This window comes from Crocuta crocuta, unplaced genomic scaffold (assembly GCF_008692635.1).
Source record: "Crocuta crocuta isolate KB4526 unplaced genomic scaffold, BGI_CrCroc_1.0 scaffold562, whole genome shotgun sequence".
NCBI classification, from domain to species: Eukaryota; Metazoa; Chordata; class Mammalia; order Carnivora; family Hyaenidae; genus Crocuta; species Crocuta crocuta.
Genome location: NW_027531012.1, coordinates 2,269,183 through 2,295,033, shown reverse-complemented (window position 1 = coordinate 2,295,033; position 25,851 = coordinate 2,269,183). Strand labels below are relative to the sequence as shown.

At 34.2% G+C, this 25,851-nt stretch overlaps 1 long non-coding RNA gene across 1 annotated transcript in view; it reads right to left on the bottom strand.

Moving 5' to 3' along the window:
* LOC144237191 (uncharacterized) overlaps nucleotides 1-23,698 on the bottom strand; it is a 53,893-nt gene extending 30,195 nt beyond the window's left edge. Inside the window, exons 1-2 of the long non-coding RNA XR_013336779.1 lie at nucleotides 23,509-23,698; nucleotides 19,798-19,890 (exon numbers count right to left, since the gene is read on the bottom strand). This is a non-coding gene — a long non-coding RNA (uncharacterized LOC144237191). The remainder of the gene's footprint in view (nucleotides 1-19,797; nucleotides 19,891-23,508) is intronic.
* Nucleotides 23,699-25,851: the final 2,153 nt, after the last annotated feature.

The following is a 25,851-nucleotide window of genomic DNA, read 5'->3' as shown; positions in this document are numbered from 1 at the left end:
TTCATTCAGGAGTTGATTACTTAGCAAAGTGGAAAAGATGATAGTTCAACTGAACTAGGATTACTGAGTCACCAGTACCACATGTGATCATACTTATTTTTCATATTTACAAGGTCTCTTTCGGGTGCTTACCTTCTTAGATAATAACCACATTTTTTCTTACCAGCTCATCACCATCTGACCCTCCTCCTATAAGAATTAATTTTATTTTACATGCTTCAGCATGCACCTTCTCCCTTGGTTTAGTTTCTTTTATTTATGTGCCTGCACTAAACATGTAATGCATTACACCTGCCATCCTTCCTTTAATGATTTCTTGGAAGAACCCAAGAGGAAGTCAAATGGCAAATAAGTATGAGAAATGTAGCTTTTAGAGTCCTAGCACCGGGATCACTGCGTATAGAGGGTAGAGTTGAAGTTGATAACCAATACAAAAATAATCATAGTGCCTCATGCATTTGTTTTCATGATTGAGCTAGTTCTTGAAATGATCTTACAAATAGGTGCTAAACAATAATAGCAGTAATAGTTATAACTACTATAATAGTAATAACAATGATAATAATACTTTATGATTCACTCCATGACTCTTTTTTTCTTAGAAGTAGCATCTGTGGATGACGTTATTAGTTGAATTTGTGCCTTCCCTCAAATTTACAAGTTGAATTCCTAACTTTCAGTACTTCAGAATGTGATTTTATTTGGAAATTGGGTTATTGCAGATGAATGAATGACGTCCTCATAAAAAGGGGAAATTTGGGCTCAGGCATACACACATAGGGAAAACACCACGTGAAGATGAAGGTAGATACATATAACATAAGGAATGTCAAAGTCTGCCAGCAAATCACAAGAACTAGGGGAGAGACATAGTACCGATTCTTCCTTACAGCCTTCAAATGCAACACTGTTAACATTTTGATCTCAGACACTGGCCTCTGGCACTGTGCGACAACAAATTTCTGTTTGTTAAGCCTCCTGCTTTGTGGCATTTTATTACAGCAGATCTAGCAAAGTAATACCAATGGTAATATTTATTTGATTTCTCCTTTTATGCTGGCTACTAAGATCAGAGATATGCACCTGATACAAGGGTAGACAAGTTATATGGTGCCAGTAGTAGTTAACAGACAATATCTGCAACATTTGCTCACATGGATTAATAAAGAAAGCAGGGAACAGAAATTATAAGCAGGAAGAAGTAATGTATTAGAAGGGAAAGTACAGAATCATTAATAGCAAGGACAAGCATAGGTTAAAGACATATAGAGTTTAGGGGCACCTGGGTAAAGTGACCAACTCTTGGTTTCAGCTCAGGTTATGATCTCATTGCTCTTGGGTTTGAGCCTCGCATCCGGCTCCATGCTGACAGTGAGGACCCTGCTGTTGGGATTCTTCTCTCTCTTTCTCTCTGTTGCTCCTGCGCCTGCTCTCTCTATCTCCCTCAAATAAATAAACTTAAAAAAAGATACATAGAGTTTACATTAGTAATCAAAATGACAAAGCAATGAGGTTATAGGATAAAGCTAAAGCAGAATTTAGGGGAAAAATCTTATTCTCAATGCAGATATTGGAAAAGAAGAAAAAATAAAAGTAAAGTATTTGAGATTCAATATCAAGAATCTAGAAAACATAACAGCTAAGTAAATTCAAACTAAAATAAAAAATCAAAATAAAATAAAAATAAATGAAATAAAATATGTACAGCAAAGGAAAATCTATAAAGCCAGATTAAGTAAGTTCTGAAGAAAAATGAAAACAAAATTAAACTCTAGTTATAAATAGAAAAAATAAAGTGACAATAATCAATAATCAAAATTAGAAATAAAAGGGAGTATCACAACTGATCTTTCAGTCATTAATAATATTACAAGCAACTGTATGTCAATAAATTTGAAAATGTTGATGAAATGGACATATTCCTTGCAAACTGCAGCTTCACATAACTGGTACAGAAATAAAAAGCATGAATGTTTCTAAATCTGTTAAAGAAATTTAATTAATATAAAAAATATTTCTCTAAGGAAAATTTGAAGTCCAGATAGCTTTGCTGGTGAATTCCTCTACAGGTTTAAGAAGGAAATATGATAAATTTTACACAGTTATTTCAAAGAATAGCAAGAGAGAATACTTCTTAATTTGTTTCATAAAACCAGAATACCTTGATACAAAAACTTATCAAGGACATTACAAAAAACGAAATAACAGATGTTGGTGAGGATGCAAACCAGGAGAACCCTTTTGCACTGCTGGTGGGAATGCAACCTAGTGCAGCTGCTCTGGAAAACAGTATGGAAGTTCCATAAAAAATTAAAAGCAGAACTATCATATGACCCAGTAATTGTACTACTGGGTCATCCAAAGATTACAAAAATGCTGATTCAAAGGGCACATGTACCCCAGTGTTCATAGCAGTGTTATTAACAATAACTAAATTATGGAAAGAGCCCAAATGCCCATCAACTGACGAGTGGATAAAAAAGAGGTGGTTTATATACATAATGAAAGACTACTTGTTGATCGAAAAGAATGAAATCTTGCCAATTTGCAACAACGTGGATGTAACTACAGTGTATCATTTATATTAAAAAACAAATATCATATGACTTCACTCATGTGGAATTTAATAAAGCAGCTGAACATATAGGAAGGGAATGAAAAATAAGATAGAAACAGAAAGGAAGGCAAACCCAAAGAGACTCTTAAATACAGAGAGCAAACTGAAGGTTGCTGGAGGGGAGGTTGGTAGGGGGATGGGCTAAATGGGCGATGGGCATTAAGGAGTGTACTTGTTGGGATGAGCACTGGGTGTTATACGTAAGTGGATTCTACTCCTGAAATCAATACTACATATATGTTAACTAACTTGAATTTAAATAAATAAATAAAGTAAAAAAGATTACAGAACAATATTCCTCATTAACTCTGACAAAACCTTAAACACGATTGTAACAAATAAAAAACAAAAATACATGAAAAGTAAAATATATCATAATCAAATGAGGTTGATTTCTATAATTCAAATTTGGTGTAATATACAAAGTTAATCAGTTGTAAACAGAGTAAACAGGAAAATAATATTATTTCAACAATCAAAGAAAAACTATTTCAGTGAGATTTAACACCCATTCATGAGTGAAAATAAAAACAACAGGATGGATCTTATATGCATTGTGTTGCACTAATAGGACCAAACTCAGAAAAGTATATATTATATGATCACATTTATGTGAACTTCAAGAGCAGGTGAACTGACTTATAGTTTGGGATATAGAGTGGTTACTTCTGTGGGTAAGTGTTTAGAAGGGGCATGATAGAGTCTTTGAGGTGCTGGGGATATTCTATATCCTGATTTGATTAATAATAGCATGGATGTATACATGTATAAAAAATCATTGATATGCACACTTACTTTTTTAATATCTCAAAATAATTAAATGACAGAGCATTAGAAATAAAAAAAAAAATCTCAGCACTGAGAGGAGGACAAGTAAACTATCTTAGATGAATCACATGATTTTCCTCTGTTTCAGTTCCCTTGAGTTCTTGGTTGATCTTGCCTTCTTACCAAGTAAGTGTGAGGTCATCTTATCCTCTTTGGCTCTTCCCATGAGTACTGGATCTGTCGCGTGATTTATTCTCTTCCAGTTTTCCTAGTGTGTCTTCAGCAATAACCTGATCACAGAGTGAATCTCTGGGATGACTAAGCATCTCTCCACCCCAACACCAAGCTTACATCTCCCTTTGTACTTATATAGGTTTGTTCTTCCCATTCGGAAAGTTATCCCTTTTTCCTCTTCATTTATCCACAACCTATTACACTGTAGAACCCTTTAAAGTCACTGTTGACAGAGTATACTACCATCTCTAATAGTTTTTGCATTGCATCCATACTGCATAATGAACCCTTTATTTGATATTCCAGATATCCCCTTAGTCACTCTTTCACCTGATTCAGATTTCTGCTCAAATGTTTTTGGTCCTCCTTAAATCCTTTCTCATAATTGCAACCCCTCAACTCTCCTGCAGTCCTTATGCTTCTTTATTTTTATTTCAATTAATTTCACATACATATACACCAAAACAAAGAAAAACACTTGTGAACATTAAAAATAATGACTAGAACATAATGGGTATTCAGTAAATATTTAATGAACAACTGAATACTAGAATACTCCTAATTTTGTGCACAGCACAATGTTATGATATATTGCATTCTATTTTTAATGGCTAATATTTGTTATATGTGTATGTGTTGTAGTTAAATAGACTTTTTTATTATTAACTCATTTACTGAGGTACTATTTTCTGAGTTCTTTGAATATTTTCCACTGGTATCCCATAATATCTGATAATATTTTCTTTAAATTTATAGTCAGAAATAAATTAATGGCTTAAAATCTATTTTAATTTACTTCTTTTCCAATTCATCTGTTGCAGCAGAGGCATTATAAGCACTAGGGTAGTGAAAAACATAATGTTAGTCTACCCCGGAATATAGGTGATTTGAAGAAAACCAAGGCGGTATGTAAGTCAATAATATGCTTAAATCATAAGGGTAGAAGGATTCCAGAGGAAGCTAATATTAAAACAATATATGGTTGTATAATCAGAGGAGGGATCTTATTGAACTTAAGGATGATCTAAAAATTCAGATATATGTGCAGCAATATTCCAAATAGTAAAAACACAATCAGATCATTATTTTCTCCCATAAGGTATTTTATTACCTCATTATTATTTGTTTTTTCTCCCCCAATTTGCTGAAATATATATTTCCTTTGTTTCACTAAGTACCTTCTTGATTATATATTTACTGCCCAAAGCCATTTAAATAATGCTATTTATAAGACATAATTAAAATTCCTATTTTTTTTCAATGAAAAAGCACAATTCAACACTAACAATCCCAAATAATCAGTACAGCTTAAACAACTCAGGAATAGTCTAGTCATACAGAAGCTGGAGCAAATTAGTTGAGAATCAAGAACTACTTAGTTTCTTAAAGATCTCTAAATCCTAATAAATGAGCAGTTTGGTGTAAAAAGAGAAAATGGGTAAAGATTTTCAGCATGACCTCCACTATTTCTATAGGCTTCTTGAAAACAAAAAGGGGTGAACTAATATATGCTATTGTAGCAAATATTCTTAGTAGCACCAGTATCTTTAAATTGTACTGATAGTTTTAATTTAAATTAAACTCATTGTTATCAGTCCCTGCAGATGTGTGAAAAGTTTACTGTCTAAATGGCACCATAAAGTGAAACTGAATAATACAAAATAAAAATGAAGGCAGGTTAATTAAAATGAAACCCATGAAAATTTCTCCAGGAGAGATAGCCTATCCTATTTCATATTGTAAGTCAAATCCTTCCCTTTCTCCTGTTCCTCACATCTCCAAGTTCTTAGACTTACAATTGGAAATAAAATTTTATAATAAATTTGAGTAAAGAATGCATGTCAAAACATACAAATGTCTGTGGGCTTTTCAAAAATTCCATTTTTTCTTTTTCTGTTTAAAAATAATGAATTTAAATCATTCCAAACAGTATATTATGAAAGCAAACAATCAGCCCAGACAAGGTGAAAAGAAGAAAGAATTTGCCCCAGAAATAAAAGGAGGAGAACAGCTAAAGATGAAATATTTTGTGTTATTCAAATTGCAAATGTGGTTATTTTTTATCAATGTCTCCAATACCGTTTTGGCAGCTTTGAGTAAATGATGAAAGGTAGCATCTTTTTCTTGCCACTGTTATCAACAATTTAGACAGGGCAATTAGTTTCTCCTAGGTGCATGAGGATTCTTTTCTCCTCAAAAATTTTGCCATTATTTTTATGTTCAGGGTTTCCATCTCCTTGGTGGTAGATTTGATAATTTCATTAAAAAGTGTCCATGGTGAGGGATGGGGCAGGGGGGGGACGTAAAAGTGAAATTAGGACCAGAAAAATGATTACTTTTGGTAGAGAATTCATAAACATGACAGTTTTCTACCATTTCCTTCATTTTACAGTGACAAATTTGAGGTTGTATTTAGTATTTCAGCTTCTTGAAAAAATGATTTACAAATATTGATTTTTTTAAATGTTTGTTTAGTTTTCAGAGAGAGAGATAGACAAAGCATGAGCGGGGAAGGGACAGTGAGAGACAGAGAGAGAGCAGGAGACAGAATCAGAAGCAGCCTCCAGGATCTGAACTGTCAGCTCTGAGCTGTCAGCCCAGAGTCCGATGTGGGGCTCCAACCCACCAACAATGAGATCATGACCTGAGCCAAAATCAGATGCTTAACCCACTGAACCACCCAGATACCCCAATACTATAATTTTTTGAAGTGGCTCCTAAAACAAGGTGTTACTAAATGTGTTTAGGCTGTTTGTAATCTGGGCGTCCTTACAGTTAGTCCTTTTGGCAATGATAAGCATCCTCTAACTCAGTTTCTCCTAAACACAATATGAAGTAAATATGCCCGTCATTGTCATTTGAACTAAGTCTCATAAACTCAGAGAGGAGTGTGGTCAAAGCAATTCCTAGATTTCCTTCAGATAAAGAAAGTTCAGTTCCGGCATCTTGACCTCATAAAAGAGTGATTATTTTTGTTGTTAATTTACTGCCTACCTTCTTGGTAGGTCAAGCTACTTCTGAGGGGAAGGCTCCCTGCTTAGTATCACCTACAATCCCGCAAGCAAAGCCTTCACAGAAACTGCCCAGACCCTTGAGCCTGATTAGCAGGATTCAACCCCCAGGATCTGGGGAGATACTTCCAAAGAGAGAAATATCTCTCTTCTTCCCTATAGAAGATTCTCCTGGCATTAAGAACATAGGCTTGCCCATGACATTTATTTCCCCTCATGTTTCTTCCATGAGGGTGCAGCTAGAGCTGGACTGTTCAGATCTGAGAAAACCCACAGTGAGCATTATGAGGGTGGTGAATATGCACATGTGGTGCAGCAAATGCTTTCTGTCTGGATCTGGCCCTGGTCTCTGTCCTCTGACCCTAGCCAGTGACACTTTTGAAATTTAGGATGGTGCATCTAAGCAAAACAAAGCACAATTTAACAGTTTTACTCATCAAATATCAGGTTGAGAGGTTTTCTTTGTTTTTGGTTTTGTCTGTGTCTGTATTTCATCTGGGTGGTTGAATGGCTGCCCCACACCAGGAATCCAGTATTTGTAGGGAATCCAGAGGAACAGACTTTCAATTTTTCTAAGACACCCCCTCAGGAAAAATGACATTTGACATTGCTTGTAATAACTTATTCTAGAAGAATAACATATTCTTCTAGATTGTATTTTCACCACACTTTTGGTATATGCGCTTATCTATTGATGTAATTATCCCAAGAGTTTTGGAAAAGGCAAGAGGAAAGCTAAAATAAAGTTACAAGCAAATATTTGCCATAAATCTTTAACTGAAAGGGAGACCAGTATTTACTAATTTTATCAGCCCTAGCCAAAGCTGATCTTCTCTGTAAATATATTCTTTGACTAACCCACCCAGGCTTGTCTCTTCTTCCTCTGCTATTGTATAACAATCTTTAAAAAGTCAATTCATTTGGCAATTAATTGTATGTGCCTTGTCACATTTTTTTTGGTTAATGGATTAACTGTTATTTTGAAATTGCTCTTTTCTTTATTTTTTTTAAATAGGAATGCTTTCTTTTTTTAAGTGTTCATGTTTCAGAGAGAGGGGGGAGGAGGAGGGGCAGAGAGGAGGACAAGGGTCCAAAGCAGGCTCCGCATTGACAGCAGAGAGCCCCGATGTAGAGCTTGAACTCACAAAACCGTGAGAGCATGACCTGAGTTGAAGTTGGACACTTAACCTACTGAGCCACCCAGGCCCCCCTTCCTTATGTTTTTAAAATTTAATACAAATACATTGTGAGATTTTAAAACACACAGATTTATGTTTTTAAAACTCTATGACAGCAATGATAATAGTCAAACTGCATTGAGTTCTTACTGCATGACAGATATTGTTCCATATTGTTCCATATATTGTTTTATTTACATCAGCACATGGGGTCCTCACCACAAACTTGTGAGATTAGTGCCATTATCAAATCACCTTTTCATGGATGTGTAAGGCAAGTAATAGACAGTAAGTGCTTGAGTTGCATTTATTCTAGCCCCCAACATTTGGTCCAAAAAACAGCAGATATTTTATACACAGAAGATATTGAATTTGAACCCACTATGAGTACAATGAGGCCTTCAGGCTTCCACATATGATATTTACGAGTTTATAGTCCAAAGAGTTCATATTTCTACCTTTACATGGAAGGGAAAACCAAGCCTCTATCAAAAAGAAACAATAATATACAACACGAGAGTTAGATGAAATACCCATTTTCTAGTCTTTAACCTCTTCTCATGTCGCTGTCACAGAATCATTGGTGGGGAAGGCAGGACTCTGGTCCAGACCCTTTTCAATTTAGTCTAAGTTGAATTCCCAGGAAATATTTTTATTGGGTTACTACCAGGATAGGCTGTTAGTAAATGAATTTATAAAAGAAAGTTTCCCTCACAAAGGCCTTGGTAGGAAAGCTTTAACAAGATTTGCTGAGTACTCCATGAGTAATAGATTTAAGGAGGTCAACAAAAAAGACATTTTTATTATACACTATACGGTATTTTATTACATCAATCCTTTGGCTTCCATGTGGTAACCTTTCAAAAACTTTTTAGAGCAATTTCTTAAAACCACTTATTGAATTTAGCTATAATAGAATCTTACAGAGCTTTGCATCATTTTTTTCTTCATGATGAAATCTAAGACATTCTCTAATTAGCCTGATTTTTTAAAGCATAACTCAAATAAAGACAAGGTAAAGAGTTCTTGACATTTCTGTATAGCTTATTCTTCGTTTCCCAGTCATTTATCAAAAAATACTTTCAACATTAATTTTATTCCATATATATATTAAACTTTGTGATCACATGTACAGATAAGTTTAAATGTAAGCCGATTGTTTTCAGGAGTTTTTTGGCATGTTTTAAATTTTATTTTTTAAGTCTATTAATTTTGAGAGGGAGAGAAAGCATGAGTGGGGACAGGCAGGAGAGAAAGAGAATCCCAGGCAGGTTCTGCACTATCAGCATGGAGCCCAATGTGGGGCTCAAACTCATGAATCATGAGATCATGACCTGAGTTGAAATCAAGGGTTAAGCTTTTAACTGAGTGAGCCACTCAGGCTCCCTGAATGTTTTGGCATATTTTAAAATATGCTTCTAATTGATCATTAATTTATTCAATCATTCGATTGGTAAATATTGATTACAAGAATGTATTATATGCTAATTGTAGCAAGTAAAGATATTTTGCTCAGCAAAACAAACACATACCTTGCCCCCAGTCTCATGAGGAAGGCAAAAATTCATGGAGAAATTACATCAACATATAAATTCTAACAGTATCACCTCTAGGAATCAAGATATATTAGTAACTTTGAAAACCTATGGAAGATATGTATCATATCTTTAGTGAAATTCTCTAATACAGGCAAAGTAGTGTTACTGCAGAGCTTGCTTTTTGTTTGTTTGTTTGTTTTGTTTTGTTTTTCAGCATTTCTGTTGAATATTGAACTTTCATCCACTAGGTAAACTGGAGCCAACGAAGTATCAAAGTTGAGAAACCACACCATATAAAGAGACATTTCTTTATTTCCAATGCTAAGTAATAAAGCTTTAAAAATGGCAACAGTTGATGAAGGTATATTAGTGCATTGTTACTCTATAGGGGGAATAAGGCCTCAAGGGTCATTTCCTTATCAAAAGCATCATTCAAGGGCACCTGTGTGGCTCAGTCGGTTAAGCAGTTAAGCGCCAGACTTCAGCACAGGCCATGATCTCACGGCTTGTGAGTTCAAGCCCCGCATGGGGCTCTGTGCTGACAGCTCAGAGCCTGGAACCTGATTCAGATTCTGTGTCTCCCTCTCTCTGGCCCTTCCCTACTCTCTCTCTCTCTGAAAAATAAATAAACATTAAAGATTTTAAAAAGCATCATTCAAGAAATGTATTATTGTTTTTGCAGGTGAAATGTTTCCAGGTGAAAAAATCGACTGCAAACACAGATACTATTTACTTGAAAAAGATGTCTCTTCTTCTAAATTGATCAAAGTTAAGTCAAACATAGATAAAAGTCACTGTTAGGATCCTGTTCCCTAGCAATTTAGGACTCTAGATTTCTCTTCCAGAATGCATTCCTAGCTGTCTCGAACTGGCTTATGATCGTTGTTTCTGCTGATATCATTGACATTCTGTTTTATATTTTATCTTTACTTTGTGCTAAGAAATGTTACCTGAATGTTTTTAAGCTCTTTACTTCTCACTTATCACTTTAACTTTGTCTGAGGACAGTTGGCACTTTTAATAAAAAACAGTACAACCTGACTCATTTCTTCCCATGTATTCAATTGAAATGAAATCACCAGTTTGGAAAAATATACATTTTTAAAATGTATACCACCAGTTTTATAAAATTTATAGAGTAGTTTATTACCTGAGAATAAGATGATAAAAACAAAAACTCACTAAACCTCGCAATTATATTTTATTTATTTATATACTTATTGACTTATGTATTTATATTCTTTAATGTTTGTTTATTTTGAGAAAGACAGACACAGCCTGAGTCAGGGAGGGGCGGAGAAAGAGGGAGACACAGAATCTGAAACAGGCTCCAGGCTCTGCCGTGTCACCACAGAGCCCTTCGCAGGGCTCATACCTATGAACTGTGAGATCATGACCTAAGCCAAACTTGGATGCTTAACCAACTGAGCATTAAAGATAGATATAAAATGAATTAATTTATTGCCACTTTAAATGTTTATGTAAACTAACTTTAGGGAGCTAATAGCATTTATCGTTTATCCTAGAGTTTTGCATGAACACCAATTCATTATTTTTTTACATCTGTAAAATATATATTTCTTCAAAATACCTTAACTGAAATTATTTATATAGATGAAGTATAAAAATACATTTGAATCTGTTACTTTCCTGACATAAACTTGACTAATTATTTTAAAATCCAGATGGCAAAAATACCTTAGCACAAAATATCACAATACCTTTGCAATGCATTTAAATTTATACAGTGCTAAATTATGTTTATAGAAAGAACAAGATAATCAAAGGCAATTTGGAACAATTTTTTTCTGATGCTTTACAATAAAATTACTTGAATGGGTGTTAAACAAATGTATAGATATTATTCAGAATTTAAGAAATACCGTAGTTAGCTATCCAAATCAGGGCTAATCAGAAATAGAATTGACAACCTTGAGTTTACAAACCTGAATAAAAGGTTACTGCTAATATTTAGGTTTTTATTCTCAGAAGATTTATATTTGAACTAGAGTGATCACCAGCCAGCAGCCAGGTTAATCACACCACATTGTGTTAGTACCATGTTGTTCTCAAGCAGAAGTAATGTTAAAAGGCTGGATAATGTGAAGTCAAATATTCAAAGACAAACGATTGTGGAGCTATTCAAATTATAAAAAATGTGCGATGTTCATTTGAATTAACAAATTGAAGTGAGTATCTTTTTTCAAACGTCTGTTAATGTTAATAAGCAAAGAGGCAGAGTACTGAAGCTCCACTAATCAGGAGTTGTCAATGGTGGGTCAAAAGAACTAAGTGATGGAGGCAAATTTTATACACTTAGTAATAAGTAGGAGATTATTATGTATGATTTTATCTTAATTGGTTTGAAAATTAATTGGGTGGTAACAAAAGCTGGCATAAAGCTTTTCATTTGAATAGAACAATTTAAAACCCCAAAAGGCTTAGAGTTGATGATAACCACTCTACTGGATTAACTCCTAGCTATAAAATCAGAAGAGATTTATTATTTATCTGAAAATTGAGTTAATGTTAATGACTAATGTATGTTACTTAGCTGGGAACATTTCTACTTTTCAAAGCATGTTTCTTCGGTCAAGGTCAAGTCTGTATAAAATTGATATAATAGTAAGTGACTTCCGTGACTACATTTTTTTTTCTCATTCAGAATTGGAAATGTATGTAATGAAAGTAGTAAGACATAGTATTTATTACCCTTTACTTCAATAACTGAACTTTTTTTTGTCTTCTGTAATATCTGCCCTACTAAAGTAATATTTGTTTTAAATTAGAAATAAGAATAATCATTTCTATATTTACTTGTCTTCATAAGGTTACCATTATATATATCATCCTATTCTAAGTTTAATTTCTGAAAATTTCATGTTATCTTCTAATATAGTCATTAAAACAGAAATATGTGTTCTAGCCTTGACATTTGTTAAAGATACTTTGAAATGAGCACTAGTGTGTCAGCAACTGATGGATAGAGTCACTCTTAATCATGTTAACATTAACACTGATCAAATCTTTATTTCTATAATTTTAAGTGGTACAAAAATATTTATAACTATAGGATAATATTTAGTCACAAGTGACATGTATATATTTACAGTCCTGATGCAATGCTATGTATGTATTTCTAGAGTTATGCTTAACTGGTTAATATTCAAGAGCAAACTTTAGCTCTCCTTCTAGCTTTTATCAACTAATTTCTTTTATTTATTTATTTTTTTTTAAATATTTATTTGTTTTTTGAGAGAGAGTATGCGAGCAGGGAGGAACAGAGACAGAGGGAGACACAAAATCAGAAGCAGGCTACAGGCCCGAGCTGTCAGCACAGGGCCTGATGCAGGGCTCCAACAAACAAACTGTGAGATCATGACCTGAGCTGAAGTCGGACGTTTAACCAACTGAGCCACCCAGGTGCCCCTCTTTTAAAAATTTTTTAAAATGTTTATTTATTTTTGATACAGAGACAGAGTGCGGGATGTGGAGGGGCAGAGAGAGGGAGACACAGAATCTGCAGCAGGCTCCAGGCTCTGAGCTGTCAGCACAGAGCGCAACATGAGGCCCTAACCCCTGAACCTTGAGATCATGACCTGAGCCGAAGTCAGACACTTAACCGACTGAGCCACCCACGTGCTTTCAACTAATTTCTATCAGACATTACAAACCTACTTTGTCCATATTTTACCTTCTTACTATTTAAAAAAGAGTGGAAATGTTTTTGTATGTCATCAGATTTTTAAGCAGATTTAGAACCAATGCCAAACGCTTTGGGTATTTACATAAATGAAATGAAATGAAGGGATTAGTCTAGACTCTATTCTGTTTTAATATGAAATGTAGATTTTGTTTCCTATGAAGTTATGGATTTTTAAAAAAAACAAGATATTTTAAAGTGAAAAATATTTGTTTTAAATTAAGTGTAGATATCTCCCATTTAAAATATATTTGTAAAAAAATGTTTTATGTAAAATTAACATTCCTCAATTACATTTGTAATTAATTACTCTGGTAAGTCAATTTTATTTTAAGCTCACATTAACAAAACATTGGGATCCACTGGATATCTAGAGCATGTCTAGGCAGATGGACATAATAAATAAAGCAAGAGAATGAATGAACAGAGTGAAACAGCAGAAAGTATATTATCTCAACAAGAAATGCGGGATTTTGTCATTTGAAACCTGTTCCAAATCAGTAAGCTTTTTATATTCACCAGGAGTGTTTGTTTTCACATTTTCATAGTCGTTCGGCAGTCCTTGACAAGCTCTTTGTGGCTAAGAAAATTGAAAACTACTTTGAAATTCTCTGAGCAACTCACAGATACCATCAAAATATACTGCCATAGTATGAAGAAAAGTTGAAGAATTATGCCTTTAAAATTGTGCCAAGAAACCTCGCCAGCATCTTTCTCTCTTTCATTATCAAGCAGAATTCTACACTGCCTGCCTTTGGGCTAGGCAATTCCATAGATATTTCTCATACAACTGCTTACTGCAAAAGTTTTAGGCCAGAAAAGACTTACTTTTCTCACCCTGGGGAAGTAACATAGTATAAGAAGGAAAAATAGTTTGCAAAAGTGGGAGAACTGTGTCTGCCATTAACCAACAAATGATGGAAAGTCTACAGCATTTGATTTTTATATCCAGAAAATAATGGGAGTGCATTGTGGGATCTCTAGTGCCCCATTTAGCTTTCAAAGTATGAATCTGCTACCTTTCCGGTCAGTTCAATGTCCAGGTCTTATCATAAGGAGTGTGACCAAAATTTGACTACATTACACATTGCAATGCCTTCCTCTGAACTGTATAGTCCATTGAAAGGAACAAATTGTGGAGTGGCTGGTAAGTAAGGAAGGGAGGAAAGGAGAGTTTATATCCAGCTGCTTCTTGACATCTTGTATTATCTAAGTACCTCAAATAAAGCTCTCCTCTTTACAGATCTGATACTTTCCTACTGTTAGTCCTATTAATGAATGACACCACCATCCAGACATTTTGAAAGCAAAATATCTCTCCTTTAGGTCCCAAACTGAATCCATCATTAAATCTCATTTTTTATAGCTGCTAAAATCATGCAACTGTGTTCATATCTGTCATCTCCATATATTACAATATTTTCATTAGAGCCCATAATAACCTTTTAAGTTGTGTACTTCAATGCAATTTTCTCTCCCCAAGCCAAGCTAGTCTCCATTCTATAGCCATCAAGTTCTTTTCACAATACACCTTCTGATCATATCATTCCACACCTCAATTTGAAAAAAGTCCCTCTGTGACTCCCATTGCTCTTAGGATGAAGCTAAATCGAACACAATTTTATCCAGTAGAATTTCCGTGATAATGGAAATCTTCCCTGAACTTTCTAGTCTAATAACCACTAGACACAGGTGGCAACTGAGCACATGAAATGTGGCTAGTTCAGTTTAGGAACTAAATTCTTAATTCTATGTGATTTTAATTCCTGTAAGTCTGAATTTAAATAATCATGTTATCTGATGGCATCCACATTGGGCGCTCTAGCTCACAAATATGTCCGCTGCATCACCTGGTCTCTATCCCTTCTCAAGCCTTTTCCTGTACCAAGTCCTCTTGATCTCTCTGATTCACTCCTTTAAGTTTGGCAAATTCATTTTGTTCCCCACTGCCTCAGAGAAACTTTACACACATTATGACATCTGATGGGAGACTTATTTCCATTCCTTTTCTCCTAGTTAACACCAATCAACCTTCAGATTATCCAAGAATAAAAATAATATCCTTAGGGAATAAAGAAACGCTCTTCATTGTCCTTGTCATAGTTTCAGACTTACATTTATGTATGCGGTTTTTTGATAAACTAGACTACAAGATAAGGGTATGAACCGCCCTTGCCTCGAATTACTCTAGTGCTTGGCATATAATAAGCATTCCATAAATATCAATTACATGAAGGAGTGACTAATTATTCTGTAGCCCAATAGCTTCAATTTGACTTGAATTGTTCTGGCAATATATTTGGCAGATCTTTCTAAGCATACAAAGCAACAACTAAAGGAAATTTACCAAATTGCCAAACTTTTCTCAGACCAACAAGGGAATGGACCTTGAGAGTTTCCTTGGTATTTACAGATTTGGGAATCATCCAGTAACATCTAAGCTATGAGCTCAAACAAACAGGGATTGTTAGTATCCAATTTGCCTGAAACAGCCTAAACTCCATTCAGGCTGACAAGTTAGTGAAGAAAACTTTCATAACCTTCACCAACAACCTGAGCTGCACAAATCCCTCTGCTCTTGATATCTTAATTTAATCCCTTTTGAAGTCATTTGTTCCTATAACTGGCATTTTAATCTCCTTGTGTGCTTCCGGTTGTCCCCATTTCACACTTGTTATCAGTATACTCTGCTGCAGCTTAATGCCTTCAAAGAGCCAAGCATAGTTTTACTGTAACTCAGATTTTTAAGCTCCTTTTCAAGGATCTTCAACTTTTAATCTTTTTCTTCATCCTAGTTCCACGAATACGTCTTGCGTTTTTGAGGGGACAGGTTTACAGGGCAGTCTGTGCATTCATCCAGCTTGCCCCCTACCTTGAAGACAAAGAAATTGTCTCTCGAAATTCTCTAAAGGGCATGTAATGCGAACTAGTATACTCTACATCTAAATGACTGGCTGTACAAAATCATTCAGTAATCTATTCATTATAATTCCAAAAAGAACTAGAGACTTTCCAATAAACTTTACATCAAATCTCTGTAGTTAAATGACATATATGTGAAGGTGTGCTAAGAACATTTACATTTGGCCCCTTTCACTATAACAAAGGCTGAAAATGCATCATGGAATGGGGCCAAAAATTTGTATTTCAACAAGTACTTTTAATACTTACACTTATGCCACTATCTAACATTAGGAATCCTACCACATCAATTATAATAAGAAAATAACATCCATCGTTCACTAATATTAAATGGACTAATATAGTACAAGCTCCTAGTTATAGTACATTTGCAAACTTAAGTATTTTCCCGCCCTATTCCCTCTTTCAATCCTTTTATTTTCAGAGCCTTTCATCCAAGAATTTTATGTTATCGGCTCAGGCCTGTCACCCTCAGCTGAAAGCAATGATGACATAGTCCTTCAATATCTTCATTCTATTATCTAGCATTATTTTTTTCCACTAAGACCAAGTTTTCATTGTGGTTGGACCTCAGACAACAGCAAGTCTATGAGATGACAATGTAGTCTTCAGTGTCTTTCTGCCAGGTTACTAACTATCCTACATTATTTTGCTTGTTATCCCAGTTTCTTTTTGCCATTGGAGCACCATCACCTACCTAGGTTCTACCTAGCCAGAACCATGGCTAGCTCTATTCCTTTGTTCTTGGGAGGTAGATCCAATGGTCTCCATTCCTAAACACTGGCCTTATTTCGAAAGGATGTGTGGCTTGGAAACTCATTCCTGCCCTTCATTGAATCTAAACTCTTGAATGTCATTTTCACTTTTTTCATCATATTATGTCTTTGTAGATAACAACACCAGTTGAAGCACACCTAAGTTTGCCATTGTGTGCTCTATAGTCTAGCTGCCATTGCAAAGGCCAACCATCATAGCTGGTTAATTAATCTGCTCTTTTGACCTTACCTTTTTCTCCCCAGTTGCAAAGGCTCATGCCTCTGATGTCAGTGTCTGTCTATCCAGCCTAACAGAGGTTCCTTGTTAAAATGAAATCCTTTATGCAACTAAGAAATTAAGAGAAATGGGTTCTCATATAACAAACCTAAGCAAAAATGTGTTTTCCAGTAAAATATAATCATTGGCTATTATATAGATGAAATGATAATAGATAAAGAACAAAAATGATCTAGAAATAATTGACATCTCATTTTTAAAGCTAAGGAAAAGAACCTAACTTGTTGGTAAATCTTACCAAAAAAAAACGTAAAAGGTGGGGTACCTGGATGGCTCAGTCAGTTGAGTGATCGTCTTCAGCTCAGGTCATGATCTCACAGTCTGTGAGTTTGAGCCCCACGTCGGGCTCTGTACTGACAGCTCAGAGTCTGAAGCCTGCTTCAAATTCTGAGTCTTCCTCTCTCTCTCCCTTTCCCCATTCATGCTCTATCTCTCTCTCTCAAAAATGAATAAATGTTAAAAAAAAAAAGAAACAATAAACAAAGCACACAAACAACTAAAAGTGCATAGTTCTACTTTCCCCTGACACCCACTACCAACTCCCAGCACATGAATTCTCTAAGGTCATTGGTAAAATTTCTATTTTCTGAGTTAATGTAATGATATTTGAACAACCACTGACCTGGAAGATCTGGAGAACACAGCCTCCTAAGTCTAATAGCTTTTCCAGGTAAAATGCCTGTCTTCTGTAGTGGTAGCACAGCACACGCTCAATAGCAGGCATCTATCAGCTTGGCTTCCTCCAAAATGCTTGAGGGGCTAAGGGAATAGCTCAAAATATGAGATGGAAGCTCCAAGGCAGGTGTGTGTTCACTTGACTTCTGTTCTGCTCTACTTTTAAATTCTTTAACCTTAAAGCAAAACATTATAAAATCTGTTCTATTTTCCTCCTGTGGTCAAATTTGTTAACTTTCAAACTATTACTTCCATGAAAACAAAGAATTTTACTCCCTTAAAAGACTTCAAGAATGTCCAAAGATGCTTGACTTAAAACCTATGGAAGTTTTGTAGATCAATTTTTAGTCAACTGAGAACCAAAAGGATAAATGTTTATTATTGTCTGTCTCTAGTTGGGTTGACCATTTCTAATTAGAATCTCAAAAGAAGCATAATATACAAATGTATAGGCCAAATTTCATTACAACCATCATAATAATAAGCATCTCAAAGATAAACATACTATCCAATTCAGACAAATGTTTAAACAACCATCTTAGAAGCAATCACATCTAAAAATTTATAGGAAAAGAGATTTTACTCACTCATTGAAGTTTAATATCAAAAGGTATTGAGAAAAAAGCTTTTTGGCATAAGATCTATTCTGCCTATTCTAATAAATAAATAAGTTAATGTTAGTCTTATTATTGAAATATCTGTTAAATATCCTGTTTCTTCCCATAAAATGGATTTCACCTTTGGATAAGAAACTGATTAAGAAAGGCAAATAGTTTCAAGAAAATAAAAAACTAGGAATAAAAATGTTTATTATGTTTAATCCAATTGATTTTCTGTCTCTATATATGTATGTTTCCCTCAAGTTCAGATTACAGAGAATTATTATTAATCTTTTTCTCGTTATGTATTTCATGTCAAACAATTTCACAAGATATTAAGAATTCTTTAAAACCCTGGTTTTAATGAATGACTTATAATTATCTGAAATGGTGGTAATACCATATGCACACCTCACTATTATATATTTCAGTTATTTCTTATTTACCCTTTACTATAAAAAAGATGTTATGAAAATACTGTATATACATTTCTTCTAACTTACGAGTATTTTCTTGAGATAAATTTCTACAAGTGAAATTAACGATGCAAATAATATAAAAAATGTTATGATTTTTAACACATAATGAAAAGATGTTCTTTAAGAAAGTTTGTACCAATTCACACTCTACCATGACTGTATGGGAATGCGTGGTTCAATAAACTATCTTCAGCCTTGAGTATTATTTTTAAAATAAAATCTTGCCCTGCTTGACATATTGAAAAGAGATACTTGCTTATAATTCTTCTTATTAATAAGATATGATAAATTCTATACACATAGTGTTTACGAAGAGTTTGCTTACATCATCATATTTTAGTCTAGCCTGTATTTTATAAGAAATATTTTCCTAAAACACCATGTTTCTCTTAATTTTAGCTATTTCATTTTTATTTTGGTAAGGTACTTTTAGGTAGCCTTATTTGAAAACTTTTGAGTTTCTTCCACTGCTTTTACTTCTTTTATGGTTTCATACTGATAATTTTTAGTTTGTAGTTTGTAACCCATAACTTAACTTTGTTTAAATTGATGTCCAAATTGATGTATTTTCCTAAATTCATAATATTAAATACAATTTACCTGATAAAGGATTCCTTTTCTATTCATTCTGTGGTCTGCTTGAGGTCTACATTCTGCTCTTATACTCAGTTTTTTGCATCTTATACCAATACCAGATTGGTATAAAATTTTGAGTTTTAGAATGTATTTTTTTTAAAATGTTTTATTTATTTCTAGGAGAGAGAGAGAGACAGCGTGAGCAGGGGAGAGTCAGAGAGAGGGAGTCACAGACTGAAACAGGCTCCAGGCTCTGAGCTGGCAGTCAGCACAGAGCCCAACGTGGGGCTCGAACCCACGAACCGTGAGATCATGACCTAAGCGAAAGTCAGACGCTTAACCAACTAAGCCACCCAGGTGCCCCTAGAATGTATTTTAATATGAACTAAAATAGGTGAAAAACAAAGGAAATAATGATAGAAATACTTTATCTCAGATGCTTACCAGCCAAGGTGTTCTTGCTTATGTTTCATGTTTGTCTGGGTTGGCTGCAGCTCCTCTGGACGTTTTCACTCTGGAACATTGCAGATTCATGGGCTGAAGGAAAAGATACATCGCTGGCTATTAGAATATCCTGTGTACCCATACTTCATTGGCCATATCCGGTCATAATGCAAGGCCTGAATTCAAAAGGTTGGAATCCTCTACTCTTCCCACAGGAAAGGCACAATGAAACACAAGATACAAGTTTACACTAAATCAACTTTAAATAAATTAATCAAGTCCAAGAAAGATCCCATTTCACTTTTGACTGAAATTATCCAAAACCCATAAATTAATTTAAAAGGAACTGGCATTTTTACAATACCCAGTTTTCTTATTCAGATACACATTTCTCTTCATGTATTCAAATTTCATCCTTAAAACTGTCAGCTAAGTTTGTAAATTTTTAATACTTCTAAGAAAATTATTCATTTTATAATAGATAGGTTTTGGATATTTCAATGCAACAAAGAATTGAAAGAATTTTCCCATTATAATTTCAACTGCTTAATAATAGCATATGGAAAAAGTCATTTAAAAATACTGATATTGTATCTGCTATTTAGTTAGATGTTCTTAATTCAGAATTATAAGTGATTCCTTCAGGCTGTGCTGATCAATACAGTAGTCACTTGCCACATTTGGTTATTTAAATATAAATTAATTAGTATTAAATTAAATTAAATTAATATTCAGTTCCTTGGTCATATTTACCACATTTCAAATTCTTAATAAGAACATGTAGCTGATAGCTACTGCTTTGGACAGGAGCTTTCTGGATCTTTCTTTCATTGTAGAAAGTTCTATCAGTGCTGCTGTAGGGCTTCTAATTTTATAGCCCTATTATCTGTCTATAATGTTAATTTTTTTCCTTTTAATAGTAATGATTTTTCTCATTTCTCTTTGTGTCCTATTATGCTGACAACTTAAAGCAAAATGTGAATTACTGGCGGTGATAGTTTTGCATAGCATTTACTACTCTTCTGCTTTTGTTAGTTGAAATCATCACCCTGGAGTGCATGAATGGCTGTGTGGCCCTCACAGTCTGTCGAAATTGTAACTACTACTATTCATTTCATTATTACAAGTTGTATAGAAAGATGCATAATGAAAAAGAAAGGAAGCACCCATGAAAACAGTATTTTGGCTGTCTTCAATATTAGCACCAAAATAATAGAAGAAACATTGTCCAGTTTTTTGATAGGTAGACAGTGAGTCTCCAACATAATAAGAAGTTGAAAAGGGATGAAACATCCTACTTGCTGCTCTCAATCAATGCATGTAGCAAAGCATTTCCTGAACATAGATTGAAATTCTTAATGAAACTCCATAGATTGTATCATCAGTGGATTAGCCTCTTCTAATTCCACCATCCTATATTATAGTATTATATTTCCATAATTTTAGGTGTCCTGCTTTTTCCCTTTCTTTTTTTGTGTGTTCACAGATCATTTTTCAGTTGAAGATAATGATAAGTTTCCTCAGAGTTCACTAGACAAACACCATATTGAACCGGAAGCTCATGTTGACTTAATATTACATACTCCGACTTTTCATTTACTCACAGTTTTTGTGGATAAATGGACTTTACTCACCATTTTTGTAGATAAATAGATGTATAGACTTACAAATATGTTATTGACAATAAACTTAAGAGCTAATGAGTGCCATTTACTTAACCTTGTTTTGTGTGCAGGGCACTTTACTAAGCTTTTAAATCAAACTTCTGACGGTTTAAACACCACAATGATATTAAACATCACCTCATTTTAAATTGAGGAAGTTAAGGATCAGACAGATTTAGCAATTTTCCCAAGGTCACAGCTCTAGTATCTGAAGAAGCAGGAATTTGAAACTTAATCTATTTAACTCCAAAGAGATAATTTTTATTGATAAAAACTACGTGTATGTGTGTGTGTGTGTGTGTGTGTGTGTGTAAGCTTTTAAGAGAGAATTGACAAATAACATTGTGTAGTGTAATTTAATTAGGATATATTTAAAGAAAATATTCTTGATTCTTTCTAAAGAATAACAATAGAAAGATTTTCAGAAATAAAACAAAAATAGTCTTTGGTTCCCTTGTGAAACACTGGCGTATTGAAAATCTGAGATTAAATTTTCCTGTATTAAACATTTTTTAATATGGCTTGTGATTTTGTCACTATCTTGGGAATATAAAGGGAGGAGAATATTTGAAATAAAAGGAAATATATATACATAAACCACTTTTTATTCTCTGAATTTTATACTTCCTGACTTTGTAATTGGGCAACTGTGATAATCAAAACTTCTAGCTCCAATAAAACTTTCCAGAAACAAATGTATTTGTGGCACATATTGATCATGTATCTCATTATATTACCTTATTTAAAGTGAATATTTTGTCCCTCAATGTTTATATTTACATTCTTGACTTCCATAAATATCAACAGCCACAAACAACAATTGAGTAAATGTCCTAAAGGACAGTCACGTAAATTTACACTAAAATCTCATTTTGCTAATAAAAAATGCTTCTTTCTTAAATAAATTCACATACACAAAAAATCCTTATGTTACCTTCATAATAAAACATATTAAAACTCATTTATAAAATCTTCATACAGAAATTTCTCATAGAAAATATGAAGGAAAGTATTTTGATCAATACTGCCAAAGGAAAATTTTGCATTTAGTCATTCAACTAGAATATGAGTATGTATATTTCATCTTGAATGTTTCTATTTCTCTAATTTTAAATGTATATGAAAATGTTTTCAATTGCATACAATTAATGATTGATATTAGACACTGAATTTAGGGAAACTCAACTTAATCATAAAAATTACTAGTAGACATATATGGAAATATCTCTTTTCCTTTCTCTCTTTTTGGAAAAATATATGAGAAATAGAGAGTAAACCAAAGGGCCTGAGGAGAGAAATGGATGATTTAGGGAAAAGAGACTGCAAGCTTCATAAAAGCAGGGGTCATATCTGCCTTTTATATGACATCATCCTTATAATCCTGCCCTCAATAAATATCCATTCAATGAGAGAATAGCCAAATGAATGAATGACAAGTGGCATAGGCTTACCTGTACACAGTTTAAATTAATAAAAAATTAAATCTTATATTTTCAAAACAATTTTTTGTTTACTTTTATTTATTTTTGTCAAACATTATCATTCCACCCCTATTTCTCAGTCTCAAATATGATTCTCTGCTTCATACCTCTCTCCTACCTCTCACAATTATTTCTGATCTTATGTCACTGCCTACCAAGGTGTGCTTTCTCTAGGATGTTTTGAGGTTACCTCTATACTGTAGAGTAAATTGCAAAGGATGCCTATTCTCAGCACTCAGATAACTGGGATAATCTACCTACACATATCACACACTCAAACTCTCTCATGCACATTTAGTCATAATTTAATCTCCATGTAACTAATAACATATTAATAGTAAGCATTTATTGTTTATTAAGTATTGCTTAGCAAATATATTTTTATGTACTTGTATACTTGTAAGATAGTAAAGTATGTATATTAAGCATACTTGTATTTATAATAAGCATTTGTGCTTATTACATTCATGTTGCATATAAAAATGATTATGATTTCACAACCTTACAGGCACTCTTTATAGTCTTGCTGTCAACACAACTAAGGCCCAGAGCCGCTGAGTAATTACCTTCAATTACAAGCTGGTGGGTGACTGAGCCATGCTTCACAGGCATTCAGGAATGCTTTTAATTCTGATCTTATACTGTATGTTGCCGGGGTGGAAAATTTCTGCACCACATGTGGAGCCTGTCTTTTTGAGAGGCAAATATTTTTACAGAAGAATTGTTCTTTTCTGTCTCAGATAACAATCTTTATGCCAATTAAAAAGTTGCCTGGGTGGCTCAGTCGGTTAAGCCACTGGCTCTTGATTTCAGCTCAGGTTATGATCTCATAATTCATGAAATCGAGCCCTGCGTCGGGCTCTGTGCTGACAGGGCAAAGCCTGCTTGAGATTGTCTCTCTCTCCCTCTTTCTTCGTCTCTCTCTCTCTCTGCCCCTCCTCTGTGTACACGGGTGCTCTCTCTCTCTCTCTCAATAAATTAAGCTTATTTTTAAACTTAAAAGCAATTGTTGAATGAATGAGCAAATAAATAAATATTAAACTTACCTCTGAATGAGATGTTAACTTGGGATGTGGATTGTGTTTATTTATGAAATGTACTTGCCTTGAGAATAGGAAAAGAAGTAAGGTGAAAGAAATAAACTAAAGCTAGGAACTACTGAGTCATTCTCTACTTCTTGAAACATCACTCTAGGATGGGTATTATTATTTCTTTATCTATAAAATATATAGATGTGAGAAACTAGAGCTCAGAGAGTTTAAGAAATTTACCAAATAATGTATCTAGAATCAGCAAGGACAGTATTCAGAAGCAAGTACGCCTGGCTCGAAAGCCCATGTTCTTAAACTAATTTGCCATGTCAATGCCACCCGAGTATCTGGCATCTCTTGAAGTTTCAACTCTATACATAAATAATTAAGAGAACTTTCTCTGAGTTCTAGTTTTCTACTCATGGATTCCACAACTCTGAACAGTCATTTCAAAACTCTGTGGTGATGTATTTACTGAGAAAAGTAAGGAGTTTAAGGTAATAATAATCTAAAATGCATGCTTTACCTAATGGATGACTACTCCAAAATTTACCAGTTCATGTTTGAAATTACAATTTTTTCCGGCAACATTATCTTTGGTTTAGAAATGTGTATATGTTTAAACATATGAACACAAGCTATTGTTCTTACTGCAAATTCTACAAAATAGATCAACAAACAAAAAATGATGCCAGTTCGTAAAGTTATCAGCTATCGCAGTTCACCCGGGTAAGCAATCCAACATGCACAGTGGCATGAGTTTAATGACACAACCTTGAAAGAAAACTGTCCTAGCTGAATGATCTCTTTATAACAATAGTTTTCCTGATTCAGAAGTTACTTTATAAGTTTTAAAATGATTTCATATCTTCTGTTTGTTAAGATCTAATCTCTCAATGACAATGGCTAAGAATTGATGAATGGTCCAGTAGAGAATTACATGCTATTTAGCTTTTCTGGAGAGATATGACATTTTAGGTTTACGATGATTCATCACATGATTGATATGTCAAGTTTTCCTTTGGGATGTTAGTTATTGCAAGAAGTGTAATGGACATATCACTGGTGCATCTGGAGCTGGGACAGAGTCTGCCTGTCATTTTGGGTGGCTGAGCTAAAGCATTGACCATTTATTGGACAAAATCTACTGAATTTTGAGCAAATGGCTGTTTTCAAACATCTTGATATATTCTGTATGTCTAGTCAGTGTTCCCCCGGCTGGCATAGAGAGCCTTCCCACTCTAATAATTAGTTAACCCATTAAGGGAGTCTTATTGATCAACAATCTTTTATGTGTTGTCGAAACTTGTGCATAACCACAAGTCAATATTTGTGAGGGTTAATTCCCTACTATTTAGGATTCAAACTTTACACAGGACACTGTTCCTTTTGTGTGCTGCCTATTCATTTAGCTTTTTAAGAGAGGTTAATAAAAAGAGAAGAAATCTGCACACTTTAGGGCTTACCCATCGATTTAGTGAAGTTGCACCCACACTAAAGACCTCTGACACTAAAATCAATGTAGCAAGTGATGATCACTTATAAGAGGGAAGATTAGGCTCAGAATCCATTATTATTAGGGGGTCACCGTAGCCAGCTATAGGAAATCAAGCTAAGCAACTGTACGATGGTGAGAAATGAGCATAGACTAGATTCCAAATCACAGCTGTGATTCAAGAATGAAGTGCATCTCTGTGATTCAGTTTCACATGAAAAATGTCCTTCTTTCATGGAGCTAGATCCATTTTTTCCCAGGTTTTTGAGAAATCTGAGAGGTGATTATCAAAGAGGGAACAGGTCAGTGGCCAAATGGTTTCACCTCTCCCTTGAGTTTCAGTTTCCCTATTACTTGTTCACTTCTATTTCCCATATCTTGTC